Genomic DNA, 24,064 nt, shown 5'->3' with positions numbered 1-24,064 from the left:
GGGGGAAATTCATAGATTTGGCCTCTTTAATTTCTTGATTGTTTTCAGTGGCAGTAAAAGTCTTTCAGTAGAAAGGCTGCAATGCATTAGATTGTCACAATGTAGAAGGGCAGGAAAGTGCCCAGCCTGCAGTCTGACATAGTTTCCATTATAAATTAAATAAGAAAGCCCATCAAAGGCATGGGGCAGTTCACACCAGTAGTAGACTGGCACGTACTTTTATGTGCATGATGTGACCCAGGGAGGGAGGGATGTTCAGGTACTACTGACCCCTATCCAGGACTCAGAAGAAGTGTAGTGTGTTTCCAGCTCTCCTATACATTTCTTAAATAGGTTCAGACAAGCCACTCAGCTCCTCTTTTTCCTTCAAGTCTTGTGGAACCATCATATTTTCATTCCTGGCATCTGCCAAAACCCTGATTATGGGAGGAATGACAGTTCCAGGCACCACTGGAGTGGGGTGTCTGGGGCCTCTGGTGTATTTGCCCTCCATATTTGCAACAGAAAATCAATCTATATTTGTGACTCTCTAAGGAGAAGGAAATAACTTAAGCAGGTAGGCTCTAGATGTCTAGGTTTCAAAATATTGTGTATTAGCCTCAAATAGAGCCTGATATGAGAGGCAAGCTTAGTTACATCTCCACATTTCCCATTTGGGCTGCTTGCTGTTGTTGCAAAGGGTTAACAGACACTGCAAAACATTTCTAGGATGAAGTGCTAAGATTTAGTGTACTGAATTAATTCTTAAATTAGAACAGGGGATTTGCACATGATTTCTAAGGGAAATTATCTTCTGGGTAAAATTAATACAGGAGATGTTTCAACATCTGGGATGGCATTATTATGAGCAATGATTACCCAGACATTGCCAAAAGAAAGAGATCACAGTAAACTCTTTCTATTCCTAACCAAAATAAGCTCCTCACCCTGAAGGAAAGAGACTGTTTGCAGAGCCTTGGCTTACTTAGACATGCACAAGAAGAAAAGAATTCTACATGAAAAAAAAAAAAAAAAATAGAAAAGTTGCATGCTTTGCTAATGGAGGACAGTTGGAAAACAGAACTGCAGACAGGGAAGGTTCCCTTTGCAGGTGGGCTCTGGGTGTCTGGCTGCCTCCCTCGCCTCTGAGCTCCTCATCAAAAATAGGTGCCTAATGTGGTGCTACAGCTGTCCAGGTGTTTAATGTTCGGAGGTTAAAGAGGAAACACACTGGCAGATGTGACCTGGAAAACCTCCAAGAGGGATGTTGGTCCCTCCGCCCCCCACTCAGAGACCACAAAACTCGTCCAAACGCCTCAGCCTTCCTCCAGCCTTTAGAGGGATGGCTTTTCCCTGCCGAAATTTTAAATAGGTCAGGGAGCAAAGCCGAAGCAAGACCTGCGTCAAAGCAATCACACCCCAGGAGGAGCTTATAAATATTTATTTTCCTTTGGAGTATTTCATTTTGTCAGGAAAAGAGGAGGGCGCTTGAGTGGGAAAAGAAGACCAGCGGCGCGCCGGCCCCTGCTCCTTTCCACAGGGAAAAATGCCGATGTTTAATTTAAAAGGGCATAAATATAAGAGAAATGCCTCTTTACTTTCATGTTAGTAGCTGGCTATTAAATTACATCACAAGTGCTACGTGTGGGACTGGGCAAGTGCACGGTTATTTCTGTCTCCTAAACCGGAGTGCAAGTCTCAGCGTAATTACTTTGGATCCAAGTGTAATTACCAACTGATCTGCAGGAACATACACAGCAGTGACATCCATTCGAGGCAGCATTAGAGCCTGATGATACCACAGCATCATTAACACAGCTTAGCACTTCCCTTCGTGGCTACAGGCCACGGTTTTCCTCGGGAAAGGGCTCAGGGTTTGTCGACCGAGGCTGGGGATCTCCTCGGGAGTCACCTGAGATCCTGCCCCCAGCCATCGGGGCTGTGTGTGCAGGATGTGTGAGCAAATCAGTGCAGACAATGGCAAACGTGATATCCTAATCAGGGGAAATTAATCTGGAACAGACTTTTTTTCCAAGATGTAGCTCATTGTTTTGGTATTTCTGCAACTTGTCCCTTTTGTTTTTTTCCCCCAAAGTATTGAAAGCCATGAGAAGGAGGGTGTTGAGTCCCTCTGTCACTCCCGAGGTCACTACCTTTTTGTTTAGCTTTCTCTGTTTTGCTCTGCTTTACTGTGACAGCATCATGCTCAGATTTTGGAATATTTTCTCTTGAGTTCACACCTCATCTGTCTCCTTTCAGAAGACAGTGGGTATAGGGATTTTCTTTTCTTTATTCTTTTATCTTTTTTTTTTTTCCAAGGCTGCAAGCATCACAGTAAACAACCCATTTATTCTGATGGTCTTGAAAGCTTTCTCTACACCTCCAAGAAGGTCAGAGAAATGCTTCAGAAAGAGAAAAGGAGAAAAAAAAAATCCTCCTTTCTTTTGAAAATTGCCTGGTTTGTTACCACACATTCTTAGTGCTGTGGTGCTCCAAAGACAATGCAATAGAGCAGTGTAGAAATGAAGATGCATTAAAGAAAAATACAATGGATTTCTTCTGAAAGTTGGTGTTTTCAGGTATCTTTCTCATAAATACAAGCAAATGAAAAGATGACAAAACACAACTTGACATAATTTCTCCTAAGAAGTAAGGGACCTAAGACTATACAAATAAGCAAGAAAATATCTCCCAGCTCCTGTGAGTAACAATATATTCGCTCACAGCTCAGGGTCAGTGATGGTGAAGTGAGATTGACAGGGTAACTAACCCCTGAAGGAGTTTTTCCATTTTGGGCAGTCCTGCTAAGCCATGCTTGCTGCTTTGAATGAGCTCAGTTGCACAGAGATATCTTTTTTTTCCCCTGATTTTGCTTATGTGCTGGTTTTATCCGAGCAACTCCGCAGATGTCAGCGAGACACATTTTGTTTTCAGTTACATCAGTGTAAATCACAACTGATCCAGTGAACTCAGAGATACCCACTTTGCAGTGAGATCTGTGACACTTTGAGTTTGGTGCCACGGTATTGTGACAGCTTAAAGCCCCTCCATGAAGAAACAAAGTCAGGCTCAGCACTGTCCCGAAACACATTACAAAGCATGTTTGTTATTGCACAGAAGACAGCATTTGCCTTGGCTGTGAAAAAGAAACCCAGATCTGTAACAGCTAAGATTTCATCTCTACCATTTATCCAATGAGCTTCCCAATCCTCTTGCACAGATACCCTGCTGCTAACATAGCAGTCAAGATCAGAGCACTTAATCAATCATTCACTGAGGACAAATATGCGTAATCTAAATTAGAACAAACCAAGGCATATTTTATATGACAGCCGTGCAGATTTTTAAGAAAAAGCATTGGCAAGAAAATTGCCTGAAAACAAAATTGTCTTGTGTTTATGCTTAAAGCGGTAGATTTCCTAAAAGCTTCTGTGGCACTGGGTAGCCTTAAATATACAGGGGCAAATTCTGCTCTCACTGCTTTCACTTCCACATTTTCATCAATGAACCGGGGATTCATTTGGCCCCTCTGGCTCTAAAGCAGAAAGCCTGCTGCAGACCTCAATATGATGTAGAGTCCTTCTTAAAAACCTTTCATATTTTATGATCACTGTCGATTCTCTTATGATCAGTGTTGGTTCAGGCTCCCATGAATCAAAAATCAGCTCGTAGCATGCATCTTAGAGCAACCTATTTGTCTGCAGGTAGCAAAGGGAAGTGGTACTTTGAAGAATAAACCCCTCTGCCTTCAGAACAAAGCACAGGCTGCATGGGAGGCTGGAGCAACTTAGACCTTCTATTCAGGCTCCGCTCTGGGCATGCTGGGTGACCTTGTGTTCTCCCATTTTCCTCTGGGTGAGGTATTATTTACCCATGATAATAAAATACAGGACTCTTCAACTACAACTCACGGTTTAATCTATTGTGTCAACTTGCACAAGCTCCCTTGGAAAAAAAAATAATCAGAGGCAATAAAAGGAGTAAAAAATGAAGCATCTTTAGCTGAAGCCATATAACTTTCATCCTAGGTCAGACCCATGTTGCCCTGACTCTGCAGGTGGGATCTCCAGAGAGGAGCATCCCAGAAATGGCCTTTGAGAGTAGTCAACAGCTCCTGCATAGTCCACAGTGCCCATCAGGCTTGGAGACCCTTCACCTTTGGGTACAAACCAAAAAAACAACAGGAAGGCTTGAGCCCAGTCAAGCCTGCAACAGGGCAGGCAGCACTGCCTCCTGAAAGTAGGAATTCTGAGAAAACACTGGAAGTATCTGTGCAAGTATCCCTTTCCCATGTCCCTCTGCATGTCAGGCTCTAAAGAGTTGCTCTGTCCTGGTTCTGCCTCTGCTTCTCCAGACTGAGAAAATTCTCCCACAAAAGTTCACACATCACCAAACCCCCCATGGGGACTGGATTTCAGTTTGTTGACACACTTTGGGACTTTTAAACATGCATTTCAGCCCCTGCATGAAAGCAGCTCTGATCCAGAGTGCAGCAGGGCTCATTTGCTCTCCTCTGGCTTGGTTTTGGAGGGACCTGTGAGGTTTTCCAGGGACAACTGTTGGGAAGCCAATTCCTTCTCCCAACCAGCTTGCTGAGGTGAGGCATCACCATCAGGGTTGCTGGCATGGGCAGGTTTGATCAAAGTCTTCAGGGAGATGTTGGTAGAATCAATGACCTGATATTGCCAGTAAAGGCAATGGTGAATACTCCAGAAATATCTGCGAAAAGCAAAGTCAGGGCAATAGCAAGGACTTTGGAAAGCTTTATCTTGGGTGTCCAAGCAGAAATTTGTATGCCCACTTGCTTATTTTTGAAGCCAGAGGTCATATATGGATTTTACTAGGATCCCTAAGTAGGAGGAATTAATCTCAGCTTCAAAGATCAGAGCTGAACATGAAGCTTCTTTATGCTTAAGGACAAAACAGAGCCTTCATTTTGGACCAAGTCCATCTCTGTTGAGAGAAGCCCTTGCTTCTCAGAAAGGGACACAGTTAACCCCAAAGTGCAGACACCTTCCTGTTAGCACAGCCACGCCCTGTGAAATGCCAAAATCCTGTCTCTGATTGTCTCCAATAAATGAAAGAACCTCTGCCCCTTCCCATCCAAACCCAGATATGTTTTCAAGTGCTGACTTCTTCATTGTTTGCATCAGTTTCGGGCTGCCAGCTCCTGACAGCTCCAATCAAACATCTGCCCAAACCTGGATGGCCCAAGCAGCTGGCACGGTTGAGTCACGGTTTGGAGCAGCCGGAGTGATATGGTTGACATCACTTCTTGGATTCACCACTCGTATTATTTGGTAGATTTATTAGGTACCACTAGTACCACGAGGGCAAACTGGCACCATCTCCTTGGGAAAAACAAAATCCCCACATCCTTGTCAGCGCTGGGGCTTTGCCTTTTTTATCTCCCTCAATTTCGTGGGGTATTTATGCAGTCTGGACACAACTTCACTCGCCGAAGCAGAGTGAAAAAAAAGGCTCTGCAGGTACCAGCGACCTGGGAGCAGGGCTCCCACTTTTCATCATCCATACAGTTTCCAAGAAATGCTTTGAATTACATTTTAAACTTAGATGCTTAGTTAATTCCCCCCTGGATCCCTGCTAAAGCACATCGATGCTTGGCCTGGCTAATTTTCTAACTTAGCTTTTTTGGTTTTATCTTCTCATGTTTTGACTCAGTCACTTGACTGGGAGGCTGCTGTGTGAAGGTGTACGAGGGTGGACTGGAGCACCTAAATGGAGGCCCCCAAACATGAGCATTTTCCCCTTAACCTTCCAGCACCATTGGGAATAATAATTCCTTGCAGGGTTGTTGCACAGCTTGATTCATTAAGGCTTATGAAGTGCTTTTAGCTCCGGCACTGGAAGGCTCTGTGCAAGTTATTTTGGACTGCTCAGGTGTTAGGAGAAGAGGCACTGCAGAAAGAATACAAATAAATCAAGAGAAACTGCCCCTTCCCTCCATCCAGCCCCTGCCCCCCACTGTTCTCCATCACTGTTGGTGTCAAACAGTTAATTTACAAGCCCAGCACTTTACAAAGCCCCTGGAGCACCAATTGTCCCTTTCGCATGCAACATCAGCTCCTCCAAACAGCCAGCTGAGTCTCCGGGGGTCAGCCTGCTCCTGCCCTTCCCAAGGCAACTTCAGCCCCTGTCCAAAACCACCGGGTTTATCTGACTTATTTTGGAACAAGTCAGATGCAGCATCACCCCCTTGCAGCAGGATGCCCTGGAACAAGCCCGGGGTTCTGAAATGTGCCATGTGCCTGGCCTAGGAGGCAATATTCAATTTGGGAAGGTGACCCAGATATCCCACCCAACCCACCACTCATGAGGGCAGCATTCCCACAGGCAGGAGCAGGGAACGCTCAGCCTGGCAGGACAAACCAGGAGAGCGATAGGTAAAGGAACAGGCTCGCGCCTGGGGAAGGTAAAAGGCAGTGGATCTTTCACACGGCTTTTTTTTTTTCCCTCCCTCGCTCCATCTCCCTCCCCTCCTCCAGTCTGTTGCACGGGAGCTGTCGGCCATGCTGTTCCAGTTCAGGGGCTCCTGCAACAGAAAAGATCAGCTGTTGGAGAACCCATGGAAAGCCCTGGGGGAGAGCCATGGCCGCAAGGTAATCAGCAGGCAAAGTTATTACCATTATGCTGCTAATTAATTCCCAGCTCATTACGTTTCCTGTGGCTAATTTGTACTCGCCGCTGATTTGATTAAACTCATCTCTATGCTAATAAATGTGTTTTCCATTTGTTTTAGCGACTGTAGGAAGAGAGCCCGGTATTTACATATTTTGACGTTTATCAAATAAAACGCGGCGCCTGAATTAATTCTGCTCTGATTTATAAGTGGAGGGGGGGAGGAAGGGGAGAAAGGGGATGCTGAGGGTCAGGAGTACATCGTGTGTGCGTGGCTGTGGCGGTGTTTGGTGGTGGGGGCTGCGCCGACGGGAGATGCTCCCGGGCATTCCATCCTCACCTGCCCCATCCTGCCCAGGGAAGGCTCCTGCAACGCGGCTGCCACCTCCTTGGCTGCTCTCCTTCCATTTATTTCCCCTTCCCGACTAAGTTTTGAGACGTGGGGCTTTGATTTGTAGGTACATCGCACGGTTCACCGACACCTCGTCAGGTGGATTTTTCTTTGTCTCTCAGAAATTGCTCTAAATGAAGATTAGATTTACACTGCAGCACCTCATTATAAGCAGTGACTGTGTTTCCCAGTTCCGTTTGTCAGGATTCGCTACAGTGATATCAGAGGGCTTGAATTTCTAATGAGACAGGGAGGAACAGACACCTTGCCATGCACACAGATATGTTTTAGGGACATAAGGTAGGTGTAAAGTAGCTTAGAGGGGTAAATTTTACCTCTCTACCCGTGGTAAACGGCAGGGCAGAAAGCTCTGTCTGGCCCTTGAGCATCTGCCTTTTAAACCCAAGACTAACTCCTCAGGACAGATCTTCAGCAAGTAAAACTCCATTCAAAACAGTCCTATTTTCCCACAATTAACTGCTGGAGTATCAGTCTCCTCTTCATTTGCAGAAATCCTAACAGAAAAAATACTCTGAGAGTGTAAGTCAGTGGGATTTGTGCTTTTCATCACTAAGAGCTTGTGAAATCCAGCCTTTCCCTTTCCTAGGATGACTGGCAATTGTCTCCAAGCACATTCCCTATCTCTTCACGTGTGTTCGTGTGTGCCATATTCAGTTGGTTCACACAGGCCAGACCCTCACAGGCAGCATGGCTGGGGGAGGGCTGGGATGGGGGCAAGGCAGGGAAATACTCCTCTTCCAGGGCTGGAAAAGGCACACCGGCTCAGCAGGGATGCCTGGGAGCCCAGGACATGTCTGACCCCTCCCAATCCTGCTCCCTGTTTTCGTCTGGAAGTTTGGCTCAACCCAAGAGGATTTGTTTTCCCTCTGCATGCTCATTTTGGGCTGGATTTTCTGGTTTCTCTCCCAGGTGCTTCATGCTTGCAGTCACACCAGTGGCCCCGGGGCAGCCCACAGTTTTCATTCACACTCCCAGTAAGTTTCTCAGCAAAGAGAGGCCCCAACGATGCCACTTCTCACTCTGGCAGTGAGAAACCTTCCACTGCCGCTGCTTCACCCCAGGCAATCTGAAACAGCTTCGTTGCTTAAGTAACAATTAACAGCCCTGTCTTTTGGGAGTGCTTCTGGTGCGCAGCGCATCCCTTGCTCCGGAGCCTGCGTGTTCCTGCCGTGTTACCCAAACCGTGGGCATCCCTTCTGTGTGGAAGGGTCATGGTGGGCTGCACTGTGCTGACAGCCCACCCCAGGCTCGGCCACAGCCATACTGGTGTTTTCTCTCCTCTTGCCCTTTCTCTGAGGCTGCACAGCCACACCTGGATGCAGAGGATGAAATTGGCCCACTGGTAATGCAGCACAGATCCCCCTGCAGGGCCTGTCCAGCTGTGCTGCCAGAGCATGGCAGGAAGTCCCTGGGCTGTTTTTAAAATCGGGTCCTCAGAGAGGAGCTGGAGAAGCCCTGTCTGGCCTGATGCTGTGCTCAGCTCTAGGTTTGTGCCCAGGTGATGGAGCGATGCCTGACCCTGAGCACCACCTTGGCTGCACACCCAGAGTCCTCAAGCATTGCTTGAGTACCACTAGAACAACCACCTAAGCCGTGCAGTGGTGGGTTGCTGGACTTTTCTCTTCCTATAAAACCTTTTAAGCCCTTGCAAAAGCGGGAAGTATTACCAACAAAAAAACCCGCCTTGTTTCGCATTAGCGGCCTATGCTTTCTCTGGCGAAGGTGGGACAATGGCCACACGCTGCATGGTATCAGTGTCACAAAGAACGGAACCAAAAGGCTTCAGCTCAGGACAAATAAAAGTAACATTGATTCCTTTTTATTTTTCCTCCTTTTTTTTTTTTTTCCAGCTGGTATCAATACATTAAACAACCACGCTGGAAAAGTGAAATTGATTCAAGGCCTTCAGTGCTCCCTGCCAAAAAAGCCTCCTGCAAGGATCTATTCTGTATTGAATTACAGTCTGGAAAAGTTCAATAGGTTATTGTACAAACAGAGAGCAAAAGCCCGTCAACAATGGAGCCAAAGTGATTGTGCAGCTCCTTTGTGCTTGCCAGCCCCGAGCCCCTCGCAAGCTCGGATGTTAAATCAGTTTAATTAAAATGGTGGGCTTCAAATGCCTCGCATTTTTTTAATGCATCTCCCTGTGTAAAGACACGTAGGCTGAGGTTTAAAGCCGCCTGCCTGCACTGACAGCCCCTCCATCCCTTTCTTGGGCCCTAAATCACAGCGGATTTTTACAGCTGCTGAGCACTTTGGGCAGATGCTGGGACTCAGCAGTACTAGCAACCTCAGCCCATCCAGAGCAGCTCCATGCTCCCTGCAGCCTGTCCTACCAGCAGAGGCAGTCCTAGGGTTCATCACATCTCCCTTTAGCAGAAGGTGCTGGTGGTACCTCTGAGCTGGAGACACGCATTGGGTGAGTGCCTGTGGTTACCCTTTGGCCAACCCCTGTCCTTGCAGGCTGGAGCTGTGCTTTGTGCTCTGTAAATGTACAGGGCTTGGCTGTGGGACCCTCCAGCTCCGGTGGCATCCCTGGAGGGACTGGATGCTCCCCAGGAAGCAGCGGGGTGAGGTCCCTGATGCTGCAGCAGGTTTGTCAGGGGTCTCACTGCAGGGTTTCCTCCAAGCAGGCGGGAGACACTCATGAGCTACATCAGGATTTCTAAATCCCCCTCTCCATCTCTAATTAAGATTCAAATTGAGTATAGAAATCATGTGTAAGTAAGATGCTAATTATTAAAGTCATTGATCTCCCAGACAATAAAGCAGCCTCGCGTTTCTGGCCTGCCCATGTTTTGAGGCAGCTCTGAGTCCTCGCAGTCATAAATGTCTGGGATATCCAGAATCCACACTGGAGAAGTGTGTAAATGATTGATTTTGTGGAGAGGTTAAGCCTCCACCTTGCTCTGAACAAAACCTCTTTACCCCAGCCCCAGCCCCAGCCAACCCTGGCCACATGTCTGGCTCTCTTGATAGCTCTGCTCCCTGTAATGACATACATCAAACTTTGGTCCCCCACCTCACTGAACACCTGGTGATGCCCTTGTCCATGCTGCACCAGTGCATTTATTTTCTCATTGGAGTAAGCAGGATTCACTACTCTCTGCATTTACTGGCTTCTTGTGCTTTTTTCTGTGCTCCAGCTTGGGGCCATCCAGAAGGAGGGGGACAGTGTTTCCCAGGGGTGCAAGGCTTTTGGGGTGTATGATTTCAGGAGCATCTATGGACAATAACTTGCACAGCTGTGCATGCACACACTGAGCACAGCTATTTATGGAGACACAGAGCTGTCCCTGAGAGCACAGAGCCTGTGCCTGGCACCCCAACACCCAGGGCTGTGGCCCTGCTCCACCCAGCCCCCGTGCCCCCATGGCTCCATGCAGTTCCATGGGCTGCAGACATGGTTATCCTGGGCTGACAGGCAGATGGCAGCCAGCTCAGAGCTCCTTCTCTGACTGGACACCCCACAGTCCTTCTCCTCTAACCATAAAAATAGCCCCATGAGCAGAGAGTGTGTTTGGAGAGACCAGGGCTCAGCTTGGTGTCCTTGCCATGATGTCTGCCCATCCCCTCCACACCATGGCTGTCCCCTCTCACAGTGAAGGAAGGCAGCAGAGCTGGCCAGCTGCAGCAGCAGGGTTCAGCAGATTTGTTCATGAGCCACAGAGCAAACCCACTGGGCAGGATGCACCAAATATCCTTCCCTTGTCCCCCAAGTGGACAACCTTCACAGCTGAATATCCTACCTAGGAGTCATGGGGCTTGGGGAAAAGGTTCTCTTAGTTTGAAAAAATATATGAAAGAATGGCTGGAAAATTATAGGGAGAGGTAAATGACATGGAAAGCAGAGCACAACCAGTGTGGGGCCAGGCTGGAAGGTGGGGGCAAAGCCACACCATGGGAGGATGAAGGTGGCTGGTGCTTTAGTGGCTGCAGCAAGGGCAGACTCACGGGAAAGAAAAGGCTTGGACTGCAGAAGAGAGGGATGCTAGCCTGGAAACACAGAGTGCAGTACCACACTGCACCAAAACGCTGGAATTAACATCAAAGCAATCCTGGAGCAAATGAGATTATGGTATGCATGTTAATGAGGCAGCAGCGCTAATCAGCCAGGATGCCTCGCTGGGAGGGCTGCAGTGCCAACTTGTGATTTTTGTTGTCAGGCTGGACCCAGTTTCCATTTGGAGTGAAGATTTTGTTTGGTTTTAAAAGCATCAGTATTTTTGTGGGGTTTCGGGCAATCTCAGGTTTGATTTGATTTCTTCAAGTAGACGTCTGGCCCTCCAGGGTACAGAGAAGAACTTGGAAATGGGATTGAAGTGGTCCCCAGGGCCAAACTGAGAACCACTCCAAAGCCAAGGAGCAGATGAAAGTTGCCCAAAATGTATTTTACTCAGTTTTAAAACGTCATTAATTTTAAGCCAAAACGTCATTAATTTTAAGCCAATCTCACCAGTTTGCAGAGCTGAGTGCACGGCTTTGCACACAAAAGGCAGTGTATTTGTGTGCCAAGGTTTCCTAAGGAATATGGAGCCAAGATGTGAGGGGTTCAGCTCTGCTCACACTTGCAGCAGGTTTTTTCCCAGTGCCACAATGCTGATGCCACTTAACTCCAAAACTGGAGCTTTCTAAAATCAAGGGCCCTCAAAAAAGCACTCGGTTGGGAGATGTGTAGCTTCAGGCAAAAAGCTGTAAAAGGGGCAACCCCTCCCCAGGGAGGTTTAACTGGACTGGGGAAAAGGATGGCAGGAAGGTAAGGGTAAGAAGGGAATCATGAAGAAGGAAGGAATCGAGATAAGGAAAGGCAGATAAGCTGCTCACAAGAATTAAAAGGGCAGGACCCACAGCAGAGCACAGGCTGTGGTGAACCCTATCTCTGCCTGAAACCTGGGGTGCTTCCAGAGGCCAGGGAACAGATTCATCTTGGTCAGAGAAGCTTTCAAGCAGGGTCAGGAAAATGGAAACCTTTCTGGGGCTTTTCATCTGTCTCTGTAGCAAAATGACCCCTTGGGAGACAGAGGAAGGTGGAGAAACAGCCACACCAGGGTATGGGAATGCTGCAGCATGTGCTGTGAGGGTTCAAACCACTCCAGGGATCAGCCCAAGTCTTTTCAAAGTTCCTCTTGAGCCCTTTTTATGGAAAATGCCATTCTGATCAACTCCTTCTGCAAGGAAACTAGACTTGTTTTGATCTGTTTTTCAAACAGCCTTTCTTCTTGATTGGAGAAATTGGCTTAAATGAGTCTCTCTCCTTTTTCCTAAGCAAGGCTGCAATTCATTTGTGCTTCCTTCTCCTTTCACCAATAATCTCATTTGCTGAAATTGTGAATAAAACAGAATTTGAGATATTTTAGTGTTTACAGAGCAGAAAAACATGTTTTATGTTGGAGTTTGCCATGCAAACATGTCTTTTCTGCAGGTGGCTCTGAGCAAGGTGCAGCAGTGGCTGCCAGGAGAGTTGATACTCAGTTCCCAGCTCTTGTCCAGCTCTGAGAAAATATATTTTCTCTTTTTGCTTCATGGAGAGCAATGATGTGGCTCAGCCCATGGAAACCTTTCCTGCCTTACTGCAGAGGAGCTGCAGATACCAAGTGCACAGACCCGAGCAGAGCAGTAGAGCAGTGGAGGAATGGGGGAGTAACCAGACAGGCCTGAGAAGGTGCAGATGTACCTCCCTTCTGCCACAGATTTCCATGGCTGGGAAAAGAAGCTGTTCAGCAGTGCTTTCCATGCCAGGGAAATCATTAACAAATTAATCATTTACTAATTAAACGGCATGACACCCGTGTAAAGGGAGTGTGATTATCCTATAAGTCAGGAAACTAAATGGCATTCCTGATTTTAGACCAAATTTGCCCTTCTTACAACCCCACAGTTTTGCTCTGTGGCCAAAAAAGGTTCTTTAGAGCACCCACCTCTGCTCACCAGTGAGAGAAACCACCCTGATGTGCACAATGTCAGGCACAATTGCTGCCTGATGGCTGTTCCCAGGCTCCTGCTGGAAAGTGCTGGAGGCTTGGCTGGGGTTTTTTTACATGACCTTTCTGTATATAGTGGATGCTGGAGGGTTGGAAGACCCAGGCAAGGAGGTGTGGCTGCATCCTTGCTGGGCATCCCAAAGGCTTGCTGGGTGCACTCACACCCTGCACCAACCCTCCAGACAAACCTCAGTCTGCAAAAATTATCCAGAGTCAGGAGAAGTGAGCATAATGAGACCCAAAGTCTGATCTTCTTTTCACTCTTCTGATTGTATTTGGATCACATATGTGAAATTAAACCCCTACTTTATCCCAAATGACAGCCTCTGGCAACAGACTTCATCTGTGGCGTATAAGAATTTATTTAAAAATGAGAAGGAGTGAAATTGGGAAGGCAGAGCAGTGGCAGCGCTGGTCATGAAGCCCATGGAATCCCCTTCCTCATTGTATGTTGGAATCAAGTCTCTGGGATGCAGTGAAAGAAAATTTACAGTTAAAATGCCAAATTATTTCATTGCAGGAATGTTTGTCCTTGCTAAGACCTCTCATAAAATCCCTACCAAAGTACCTTCCACTGAAGTGCTCAGATACAGCAGAAACTCCCCAGAAATAAAGCCAAAATTTTCCTCCTTCCTTCATGATCCCGAGGAGTCCAGCTCACAGTGCTGACACAGCCCGAGCCCTGCGCACCTCCATGGGGTTGTCACAGGTATTTACTTTTGCTAAGTGCAGCTCATTATTATTGCCTCCTCTGGAGCTGTTGAGCAATGAAAACTAATTCCCCACGGCCTTGCCCAATAACTTTTGGAACAATGTACTTTCCAGTTTTCTTTACTTTGTGTTCTGGTTCCACACACTCAATCAGCTGCGGGTGTCACGCGGTGCAGTGGCCCTGCCTGCCGCAGAGAGAAAAGCGTGCTGGACTGCGCTGGGCGGTTGTTTGCTTTGTGTTGTACACACAGAGTAAAAATTAATTCAGGAGCAGCCAGGAAAAAAAAAAAAAATCACACAACCATTGAGATCAGGAGCACAGAGATATAATGGTCTGGAGACCAAAGCCTTGCTGACTCCAGGAAAGTAAGCAACATCTAAGACGGCTCGTTTCCCCCATCATAATTCAATACAAATAAAGGGAGGAAGGTGGATGGAAATGGAGTAAATTATTTCACTGCCTAAAGCGACAGATGAGCAAAAACAACTGGGCTGGCTTCTCCAGGCTTTCAACACTTTTGCATGCCTTAAAAGATACCACATTCAGCCACCTGCTATTGAACTTCATGGTGACTGTCCATCCAAAGGCTACAACAACCAGGCAGCCCAGTGTGGTTTCCCAGCTTGATTTCCTCAGCAGGATTTTGTACAGATAAGGTGACACAGGGGTGATGTTAAAGAGCCTTCTCACCCATTCACTGCTCCTGGGAAAATAAGGAAGCTTTTATCCTTTGGGCACAGCAGCAAAACACAGTTTGAGTTGCTCATTAGGGATCAGATTTGGCTGTTGCTCCTTTTGGAGGCTCCTGCCTGCTGCCCAGTGCCTGTGCACACCCTAGACAAACCCCATTTTTCTAAGTCATGGCACATCTTTAATTCAAACACAAAGTGAAAGGATGCTGGAAAGCCACTGGCCTTTATGGTTTATTAAGCATCTTGTGCAGGCATAATTTTTTTTTTAAACTTGACCATTTCACCCTTGTGTTACACCTCACAAAGCCCACCAAGCCACTACCTGTCCTGCAAAAAGATGGAAGAATTATGGGGGAAATCCCACCTCCATTACTGAAAGATTCTGTAATTCTATTTTTTTAAAAAAAGAATAACAGTCATATTTATAAACAGCTCTTTATTAAACCGTCCAAACATATCATCTGCACTGGAGGATGTAAGGGCTGACACCAGACAAAACCATCAGATTGCTCTGAGAAAATGCACTGGCTTGTCTTGACAATTTAAGACTCTGTGGAATACCCTGTTCATATTTGCTGTTGATTTTAAGACTGAAATTTGCAGTATGAAAACAGACATGTCCAAGAAAGCATTGCTCAGCTTAAACTTAAAAGGACAGAGATGCAAGATTACAGCAGAGAGATGCAGCTCCTGGCTCCCAGCCCTTTCTTAGGAACCAGCTTTCACTTTGCCTTGGGCTTTTGGTCTATCAGCATCTAATGAAAGATGACAGTGCAGGCTCCCTTAGGGGCTAACGTGGGCAATTTCAGTTCTGGCATTTTAATTTATCTGTAACCAGCAGTTTTCAAAAGGGTAGAGCTAAAAAAGAACTTGGCTTGGTCACACACACACACACACAGACAAAAAGGGGGGAGTTGTGACATAAAATGCATGAGGAGGTTTGCTTGGGTTTAACTCCTTGGGCTCCTGCAACGCGACACTGGAGCCTGGAGCAGTGGCTGCATCTCTTGGCATGATGGTTGGACTCTGTTAACCCTCTGCAGCTGGTTTCTCTTTAGGTGAAGTGGATTCCTCTGTGGTTTATGGCTGTTGGTTTTAGTGCCGGGCACATCTACAATATTCCTGACAACTAAGGCCTCGACTTTTCCCATTTATTAATCCCCAAAGTTGCATTCAGACACTGTAATGGCAGGGGGTTAGCTTAGGATCAGTAGCAGCCATAAATCCAGAATTAAAGGCTGTGGGTTCATCTCCAAGTCACCCCGTGGTGCCTGGGTGCTGCGGGGGGTCAGAGCCTGCTGTGGGCAGACGTGAGCACTCACACACTCACCACGTGTGCCGCTGCCCCTGCGGCACCCTGGGCAGCCATGGGCACCCTGCCCATGCCCCAGGGAGAGAGGAGCAGCTCACTCCTCACTCTGGACTGCCCATGGCATTTTTGTAGCTGTGTTTCCTGTGATCCCACGTGCCTGGGTGTGCAGAACTGAGGGTTATCATGGCAAGCTCGGTGCTGACGCAGCCGGGGCTGCGGAGCCGCTGCTGAGTGTGCCTGGCACCAGCTCACATCCGAACCTCATCAGCAGCTTTTGACTCCATCTACTTGTTCCCTGGCATGTTCCATCACACCCTCCAGGCACCTGGTGAACCTCCAGGCACCCAGTCCCACCACTGAGCTCCTGAAGGATGGATCCAACCCAGCCCCTGCCTGACCTGCGTTGGGGTTGCAAAAAAAACATCATTCAGGATCGAATGGGTTAAATATTTTAAAATTTATTTATTTAATTATTTATTTTACTTCTTTCCAGGGAAGAATTTCACTTTGCTTTTTTTTTTTTTTCTTTTTTCTCTCCCTGCTGCCTCCAGAGGACCAGGTAATTCCAGGCACAACTCTAGCAGATGGTTTTGGTGATGGAAAGCACAAGGGGATCGCTCCCAGGAGCTGCTCAGGCAGTTAAGTCAAAAATGAACTGATGCATGTAGCAAGCCACGGCCCTGGCCCAGCTGACTCCAGACACTTCCCTCTGTACAGGCAGCCTGTGCTGCCCCCATTTATACACCCAGCTTTCTCTGCCTTTAATCAGAAAGTCTTCTGGAAGGGGGAATTGGCCCTTTCCTGAGCCCCCTGAGCCAGTTTGTGTCAGAGAAAACAGCGTGTGAACCCCTTCATTTCAGCCATACCTCTGCTGATCCTGCCCACAGCATCGCCCTGACACCCCACCCTGATGCAAACCTGATCGTGCTGGAGACCAGATTATTTTTTGTAATGTTTACACATTGTAATGTAAAACCTTCACCTTTTGTCCATGGCAAATATTGCCAAAGTTGTGAGGTAAGAAAAGCAAATTCATATTTTGTCAATATTAGCCCAATAAACAAAATTTGAGAATTAAATGCATTCTGTGCTTAGCAAATGAAAGTTAATTTCTGTTACGTGAGAACTGACTTTCCTAACAACATTTCCCTTGCTTTAGTGCAATAACTTAGAGGTATATTAGGAAATACAAACATTTTTCAGGAGAACTATACATAATTTATAGAGAGGCAGATCTGAATTAGCTATAGCATTGCCCTGAGCCTTCCTACAGTCCATAGGTCTGGATCCCAGCTGTGCACATGGATCTGCTCTCTCTCTCTGATGAAAACCTCTCCCAGAAACAGTTAAACACAAGAAACCAGAAATGATCCATAAATTAGGTCTGGCTATAGGTTCAAAATCATAAGTTATGGCCTATTGACCTCATACTCTGAGGGGAAATCAGAAGCATTTTTCTAAAGAGCCACCACTGGAGGAAGGGAGGTTTAATATATGGCACAGCAGAGCCCTGCTGCAAATAAATACAGCACTGCATAATTGCAGGGAAAATCAATAAATAGCATGGTGGTTAAAATAAAGATATGCATACTGAGGGTTTGGGTTTATAGGTGTGAATGATTGTTTCCTCAGAAGCAGAGGAAGATTTTTTTCGTGCATTAAAGCCTCTAAATACAACAGAGGCAACGGCTCCTCCACTGCCCCTTTTGCAAGGAGCAAGTTTCAGCCATTGTCTTCCTCAGAGCAGCTATCTGGAGTCGTCATTATTAGCATAATTAATAAGTGCAGTTTGCTCATTTGAAAAATCCCGGCGACTTTTGCCGTCACGTCAGCGCAGGACACAAAAAATCGCTGTGACAACTGTTTTGCAAGCTCAGGTTTTGTTGACGAGCACCACAAAGAGATGAAGCCCAGAGCAAGTCCCTTTTCACTTTAATATTTAAACCTCTTTTAAGAGGACATCAATATTAACTCCCGTAATTGATGCTGACAGGTGACTGTCTGACCATAAAAAAAACAAGCGATAGAATTTAAAAAAAAATCTAATAATGACAACCATGACGTACTGGTCAGTGCAGTGAAGGACAGTGGGATGAGGGATCGAGGTCTCCTGCATCCCTTATCTGTTGAAGTGGACCTGGTGATGCACCCAGGAATGGATGGGACCCTTTGGCCTCAGCTGATTTCGTTCCCCCAGGTAAATCCCTGAATCTCCTGGATGAGAAACCCATCCTTGCTCAGCCTCAAGACCAGCCAATGCTTTTAATAAATAAATACCAATTGTAGCTAGTTAACCTCAGGATTTCCAGCATTAAAGAGATTTCCCACAGGAACCAGAGAGCACTAGAGGAATGGATAAATGCAAAGTTCATGGGAAAGAGCACACGGCCCTTCGCAAATCCCGATGTGAGGGGAAAGTACCCAGCAAGTGACTGTGAGACAGGCTCCAAAAATAGTGATTTATTGGACAGAGCTTTCTGATTTTCATTGACCTGTTCTGAGAAATGGGTGCATTGTTTCTGCTAAAATCTGGGCTAAAAGTTGTCAAAATTTGAAACAATGTGAAACTAAGTTTTAATGTAAAGAGTTACATGACCTGAGTATAGTTATTATTGTTGCTCCATCTATAATCCAACCAGAAGGAATTGTTCAGTAGATCCTCTCCATTTATTTAAATGGAGATATATAGTTTTGCTGCATTTGAGTTCTATGCAGAATATGTCATAAAACCAAAACTAGCGTGATAATGTGGTTATTAAAGCTGATAAAAGTATTTTGAATTGTGACTTCTTTTTTTTTATCTTTTTGAAATTGAAGGCAGGGAAACAGCTAAAATATCTTGTACACATTAAAAAACAGAACAGTGTTCACTACAGGGGAAAATATTTCGTGAATAGAAAATTGGGATAATGGTTTAATGGAAAAATTATCAGTGACAATACTTCACTTTTTCTCCCAGTCAGTTGAATGGCTGCATAGACAGAAATCTTTCTGGATAAACCCAAGGCATTCCAGTTAAGCCATTTTAGGTACTTCCACTCTTACATTCATCCTTAAATGAAAAACAGCAAAATTCCTTCTCAGCACCCCTCTCCCAGCAAACAGCTCCTGCTCTGTAAGTGCTTAACCAGGATATCCCATCCAGTCCTTTTATTTACATCCTTTGTGTTTTTCCTCTGTGCTTTGGGGTTCACTGGGCAGTTTTTTCTCCTTGCAGAGGAAGATGCACAACAGAAGAACTGGGATTAAAGAGACAATAAAATGTCCTAACCGCTGCCATGCAGCAGGGAGTAGGATACAGATTTAGTGCTAACAACAGAAAACAGGAGAGCTTTGTAGCAATTAAAGCTGAGCAAAAACCACCAAATGCTGGAGAAAATAAAGGGGAGGGGGGTGGAAATCATTGTGGTATTATGAGTCTTAAAAAAAAAAAAAAAGAATCAATATTCTTATTGTTCCCTGCAACAGTCTCACAAGGAGGGAAGAGCTGTGCCCAAGACTCTGACTGGCTGCAAAGTAAAAGATTAGCAGTTAGATCCTTATCAGAAATGGCACTGGGAAGCCTTTGTTTAACAGGCCTACTTGAACCAAAGCTATCTTGACTGATTACCACTGTTAGGATTTGAAACTGCTAGTGTTTACATATATATATATATATACACTTAGTATTTAAAAGAAAGACAACCACTACCATGAGCTAGCTGGCAGCAAACGAGGGCGCTTTAAATAACCATATTAGTTTCTACAACAAATAATACTAAGTTAAAACTGCATTTGTGTGCACACGTATGTGTGTGTGCATGCACACACGTGTGTTAGCAGGTTTCATGCCAAGGAAAAAGGCTACTGGTGAAAATTTGGTAAAAAATGCATCAGCTTCCTCTTAAGAGTTTTTCTTTTCCATCCTGGCATCACAAATAAAATATCCTGTGTACTGTACTCTGCTGCTCTGTACAGTAATGCCTTTGTTACCACCATGGCTCTTACTTAAGCATCTGACTACAGTAATTGTTTTATACATTAACTATACTCCCTGATGGTTGCTCTATTATCTTCTTTTCCAAAATGGTGCTTGCAGATATTAGCAGCTTGATTACTCGTTTTATTAACAATTTCAACACTGTGTCAGGGTTGATTTGGAAAGCAGGGTGGTACTGTGGGCGACGTGGATGTGATGGTGGGATTGAGTTTCTCTGTTGCTTTGGTACTTCACAGTGGCTCCAAAGCCTCGAGGAGGCTCAGTTTTGATCCGAGTTGCAGGTTGACAATCCATATGATGGAGACACTTGGCTGCAGAGAAGCATTTGCATTCAGCTGCCATCAGGTCCAAAGCTGGGCAAAAGTGATTTGTGAAAAACAGGCGTGGAAATGATGGATTAGCAAGGGGAGAGGGATGCACCAAATCGCTGCAAGGCAACGACACGGCTCTTGTACGCACTGTGTGTGCAAGTGTGTGTGTGTGTGTGTGTGTGTGTGCACATCTCTGGGAGGGAGCTGAGGAAGGCAGGACCAAACCTTATGTGTCTGTGCACTGATGCCTTTTAGACATGAGCCATTTCAAGAGGGAAGGGGAAGGGATCAGGCCCTAGAAGGGGCAGGCGAGGTTTCTGCAGTGCAAAGCATTCCCTTGCCTTTGCTCATGCGTCACTTCTGTCACCGAAAGGAAAACCAGAGGCTGATGCCAGTTATTAAATATCTTCATTATAAGGGCATTCCTTCCAGCTGACTTTCAATTTTGTTGTATCTAGAGGCCCTGTGTTAATAACTGCGTGAGAAGGACAAGTGTTCTTAAAAAACACTGACTATTGAAATCCTTATAAATAATATGCAGCTTCCTGCTCCTGATTGATAGATATATTGTACAGGCGAGCCACCATAAAGGCAATAAATACATGTACTGTTATGGGTCATGAGTCTCAAAATTAAATTGAATGCAGAAATTGAGTCTTGACAGAATCTGAAGGGATAATGTCTTAGCTTCTCCAATTACGCAGTTCAACATTTGGATAAATCATATGAAAGTAAGTATTTAGCCCCATTTTTCATAATCACTATTAATGAGAACAAAATGGGAGCTGAGGGCAGAGGGAGAGAGTTCTGACAAGATAAATAGCATATGGGGTGTGTTGTCAGCCACAGAAAATCAAGGCTGTTTAAACCCCCTAAACAGCAGGAAGGAAAAATGCAGGAAAAAAAAAGTAGGAAGAATAGTGGTCATGTGTTATTATCAGTGACGGTCTCTGTGTCAGGGCTTTTGAGATCTGCCTCCCAAACAACACTTATGGCACAGAAGTATCACCTAGAGCTCCCCAGGATGGTGTGAATGACTGATATCCATAGCACACAATTTAAATATCTCCTGTTTGCATTCTGTAAGCAGCACTTAAAATACTGCTAAAAAAACCCTTCATTTAAAAAACCACAGATTTTCCCCCCAGACTGATCCCTGTGGGCCCAGGACATGTGGCTGTATACCCCTTCAGTGGCCACCTCTTTGTGTCAGGGCAATAAAACCAGAAGAAATAGCTTTACTTGCACAGAGTTTTCTCCAGCTTTCATGCCAGGACACGCACAGGATGTTCAGGGCTTAAAGCAAGGAGGGGAAGGTATAAATTCCATAGTCATTTTCTATCATCTTCTCTGTCTTTCCTGCTTTTCAAGTTGAAATCACTTTAAGCATCTGCGGCAGAATTATTCTTAGAGAGTCTCTCATGAAATTAGATGTCTCTGAATTGAATTCATTTCCACTCCATTTTGTGAGCTGCTAACGCAGTGAGAACCAGATCCTGCTCAAATTGGCTTTGAGACCTGGTCCCTCTTTCTGGGGGTGAAGTTGAGGCTTTACACTTGCACTGAGTTTTTCCCCCATCCTGAGTTCCTACCCTGCATTTTAGATTCTTAGGGAGCATCCGTTGCTCTTGCTGGGATGCAGCCAGCGGCTGAGCCCTGATGTTAGAAATCCTAATGACTCAGTAGGAACCAAATTATATCAGAATATCCCCACGAAATAAACTACATGGCCACCTTTTGGCACTGAATTCAAGCTCCAATATCCCCACTGAAGTCCACAGCAGTCTGTGCTGTGAGCCACACGTATATATTCTCTGCTGCTCCAAAAATGAGCGTTGTGCTGTAAACCTCTGCATTAAGCCATAAATATCCCAGCAATCCAGGGGCAAAGGGACCATTTTGATATCTCATGCAACATTAGCAGCTCACAGATTAAGCACGTGGGGCCTGGGAGATTATCTCCTTGAATCAATATAAAGCAGGGAAGCAAACAAACAGCTGGCCGGGTTCCCCAAAATAAAAGCGTTTGATTGTGGCAAGCTTCAAAGCAACTGGTTGACACGAAATAGGTTGGGTGCCCTCCCCTGCTGTGCCTGAGGAGCAGAGGGTAGCAGGGAAATAAATAAACATATAAAAATTACCGCTTACTCCTCCCCCCGCCGACAAACCACCTCCCAGAGAAAACCAGGGAAGCAAGGAAAACCGCCCCAGAACATATGGCGGAATCAAGCACAGGATCCCCCGTAGGTTTGGGTTGTACAAGTAAATATTAATCTGGGGGGGATACTGGGGGCTGAGATCAAAAGAGCTGCTCCCGTTTCTATCGGGAAAAGGAGCGCTTTGATGTCACGGCGTCTTCCCTGCGCCACCTAATGAACTGAAATTGTGACACAGTGACATCCTGCAAGGTTTGAAAGCACTTAGCACAATGACACGTCTTTGGGGCTCGCTGCTCTCTTTTTCCAGCAGCCTCCTTTGCCAGGGGAAGGGTTCTGCTGGCGAGAGTGGAATAGCAGTGGAGGAGGCAGAGGGGGCTTTGGGGAGCCAGAGGTGAGAGCTTCTCCCTCGCTTACACACAGGGAGAGCTAAAGGGGACTCACTCCATCTCAGGATCAGGTAGGGATGCAAACAGAGCATCCCTACAGGGAAGCAGCTTGGCAGGGTGTGCACAAGGCAGGGGATGAGAGAGTCCATGGCCCCCCACCACTCACGGCTGGCAGGACCAGAGTCATCCTCACGCTGCACTTTATGCTCCCCATCCTACAGCACCCGGATGGAGTCACAGCACCCTCGAGGGATAATGGACATGAAAAGAGTTTCAGGAAGATGCAGAGTCAGGGGCAGAAGGAGCTTCTTGCCCAGGTCTCACAGAGGCAGAACCTCCTCTTGTTCACTTCAAGCCAAGGGAATACCCAGCAGGCAGAAAAAGTCACCTCACACAGGCTTTCAACCTGGGCTTGGCCAAACAAAGTGCCTGAATATTTCACCCAGGCTCCCAAGAGAAAATTACCGAAGTAAAACCCTGTGCCCCCACCCCAGGGAGAGCAGGGAAGAGCAGGGAATACCCTGCACGGGTTGGGCACAGCTGCCCAAGCCCCCATCCCAGATGGCATGGGCTCTGGGGAAGAAACCAGAGGGAATGCAAATAAAATAAAATAAAATAAAATAAAATAAAATAAAATAAAATAAAATAAATCCCAATAAACCGTGCAGTGAAACTCTCAGGGCAGCCAAGCAGGTGAGAAAGTGGTGAAAGTGGGAAGAAGAGATGGTGTTTGTTAAGAAGGGTGACTTAATGAAGGGGACAGCAGTTGGTCTTTGGCTTTCAGGTCTATCTGCTTGCAGAGGAGAAGGGCTCTGCTGATTTTGGATGGAGGTGGTTGACCTGTTGTTGCCTAGAGAGCGTGGGATGGTTTATTGATCTTTACTGGGAGCATTTCTTTACCCAGCCCATGGCTCTGGCAAGAACAAAGAGACCAGTAGATCCTGAGCAACACCACCAGTCAGGGCTGCACACAGCGCTCTGCCAGCACAGGGTTAAAGCCAGTTAATCCCAGGGATTTAGTCTGGATTAACCCAGGGAATTGAGAGCAGAGTTTGGCCCTATGTAAAAGGGTCAGGTCAGGATTTCAATGGCAGGGGAAACCCAACGGGATCACCCACTCGGGGCTTCACAGAGCTGGGTAAGAGAGTTGCTGAGGCAAGTTAGGAAATGTAATAGAGCAAGAGAGAGCTGCTGAACCAGGCAGGGAAATGAAACTTTATTCAATCATCTGCTTTACTTATTTCATAGCGAGGAAATCCATCTATTCCTTGGACTTGTTTGTGCTCTGAAAGCTCTGTGCTGTCACAAAGAAAAGAAACTCTTAGAGAGAATAAAAAGCATGAGGCTGAGCTTCAACCTGCCTTAAGATGCTGCACCCAAGTAGGGAGAATAAAACTAGGAATTAGGGAAAAGACCCCCATGGCTTTTCTAAGGAAAAAGTGTGGTCTGATGGCTCTTCACCAAGACACTGGGATTAGGAAGGCATTAATGGGAATGACAAC

The 24,064-nt window shown here is 46.1% G+C and overlaps 1 long non-coding RNA gene across 1 annotated transcript; it reads left to right on the top strand.

The window, feature by feature from the left end:
- Positions 1-6,301: 6,301 nt before the first annotated feature.
- LOC127478028 (uncharacterized) lies at positions 6,302-22,275 on the top strand. The gene is made up of 3 exons (XR_007907107.1): positions 6,302-6,383; positions 6,486-6,599; positions 16,279-22,275. It is a non-coding gene; the product is annotated as an uncharacterized LOC127478028 (long non-coding RNA).
- The last annotated feature ends 1,789 nt before the right edge of the window (positions 22,276-24,064 follow it).

Source organism: Manacus candei, unplaced genomic scaffold (assembly GCF_025592945.1).
Source record: "Manacus candei isolate 608988 ecotype Guabito, Panama unplaced genomic scaffold, ASM2559294v1 h1tg000057l, whole genome shotgun sequence".
Lineage (NCBI taxonomy): Eukaryota > Metazoa > Chordata > Aves > Passeriformes > Pipridae > Manacus > Manacus candei.
Note: the sequence above shows the minus strand (reverse complement) of the source record. Positions and strands in the feature narration are given on the sequence as shown.